Below are 2,059 nucleotides of genomic sequence, written 5' to 3'. Positions count from 1 at the left end.
AAGTGGTGGAGGCTGGTACAATTACAACATTTAAAAGACATTTGGATAGATACATGAATAGGAAGGGTTTAGAGGGATATGGGCCAAGTGCTGGCAAATGGGACTAGATTAATTTGTGCTGGCAAATGGGACTAGATTAATTTAGGATATCTGGTCAGCACGGATGAGTTGGACTGAAGGATCTGTTTCCGTGCTGTACATCTCTATGACTCTGTAACCCTCCTAAAATATGGCAAGCAGAAATGTTCCAAGTATGCTATGTGTAGTCTAACCAAGATTTGATACATGTTTAGCTTAACTCCTTTACTTTTCCATTTTAACCCTTTAGAAATAAAGACTAGTAGGTGGCTTGCTACTGGTCTTCTACTCATTTAGTGACAACCCTATTCTTCTGACTAAAATGTAATACCTCAAATGATGTGTGTAAAGACCCAGAAATCTGAAAAGAAAGGAATGCCAAACCTCATCCTGAACTTAAACAAGATGAAATGAATTCAATTTTGATGAAGAATGACTGAAAGTCAGTCAAAACTTGCCTCGAAGACTTTAATTGGACATGAAAACATTTACAGATGGGGTTGTTAATGGGAGCTCTGAGCCTGGACTGAATGGTTTATGGTCCATTTGTAAAGGTGGAAGCCCTGGTGACTATCTTCATAGAGAAAGGGAAATTTGCTGAATTCAGAATAAGCAGTATGACAGGAAATTTATTCTGGTGTTCCAGTTTATAATAGTTAGTGCGTAGAAGCCAGATGGATTGTCAGTAATCAGAATTAAGGTCCCAACACAGTTTTCAAATCAAATTGTCGAATCTTTTGGATTACTGCAGAAGGCTATTACTGTACACTATTCAACACAGACCTTAAGAAGCCACACATGGAATATAATGTACAGCAACTTCGAAAAGCACATGGAAAGACTGTGAAGACTTGGTAAAAGATCTTTTGAAAAGATTAAAAGGAAGCAAATCAATCAGTGGTAAAATAAATGCTTGTTTATAGAGAGGCTGTCATTAAGAATTCTGCAAGTGGAACTTTAAATTTTAACTATTACCGTCATTTTATTAGTTCTGAAGAAGTCACATCAGACTCAAAATGTTTCTCTCTCCACAGCTGCTGTAAGAACTTCGGAGTTTCTCCAATATTTCTGTTTTCATTTAAGATTCACAGCATCTGCCCAGCATTGTGCTTTGGCCAGCCATGATGTGGAGGTGCCGGTGTTGGACTGGGATGGACAAAGTTAAAAATCACACAACACATAGTCCAACAGGTTTATTTGAAAGGACAAGCTTCCGGACCGCTGCTCCTTTGTCAGGTAGCTACCGAAAACTAGTGCTTCCAAAGAAAGCTGTTGGATGATAATCTGGTGTTGTGTGATTTTTAACCTTTTACTGGGTAAGCTTTGTGACATGTTTATATGTTTCTTTGTAATTTATTGGTTAAAAGTGTTCATGGTTTTTGTGGTATTCTGATAACCATGAGAAGAATCTCTGAAATTATTGCTAAAATAGACACTAATTCAAAGCTTTTCAACTTGCACTCATCAAGGCAAGGACACAAGAAACAATCTGGGAAAAGGGACACCAATTTGGACAGTTCTCGTCCTGTTGTTGATATCCTTACATTGGTCTTTAGTGTCCTTTTGTCTCAGGTATACAAATAATTACTTGGTAAATAAGCTTCTGCATTTCAAGGTTGGTACAGGCAGCGAGTACATAGCTTCAGCTGAGTCTAATTCTGCTTTAAAAGCATTTTCATCCACATAATGATGTTTTAATTTATGTACAAGTGTGTATTCTTTCCTGCAGTTCTGTAACATTAACATTGGATTTAGTCTTTCCACTTTAAAACATGCCTTTTCCCTTTTTTAAAATTAGCTTTCCTACTGGTGCAATGGACTTGGCCACATCTTGCTCTTGGTGAAAGTGAGGACTGCAGATAGAGTCATAGAGATGTACAGCATGGAAACAGACCCTTCGGTCCAACCCGTCCATGCCGACCAGATATCCCAACCCAATCTAGTCCCACCTGCCAGCACCCGGCCCATATCCCTCCAAACC

Source organism: Chiloscyllium plagiosum, chromosome 24 (assembly GCF_004010195.1).
Source record: "Chiloscyllium plagiosum isolate BGI_BamShark_2017 chromosome 24, ASM401019v2, whole genome shotgun sequence".
Lineage (NCBI taxonomy): Eukaryota > Metazoa > Chordata > Chondrichthyes > Orectolobiformes > Hemiscylliidae > Chiloscyllium > Chiloscyllium plagiosum.
Note: the sequence above shows the minus strand (reverse complement) of the source record.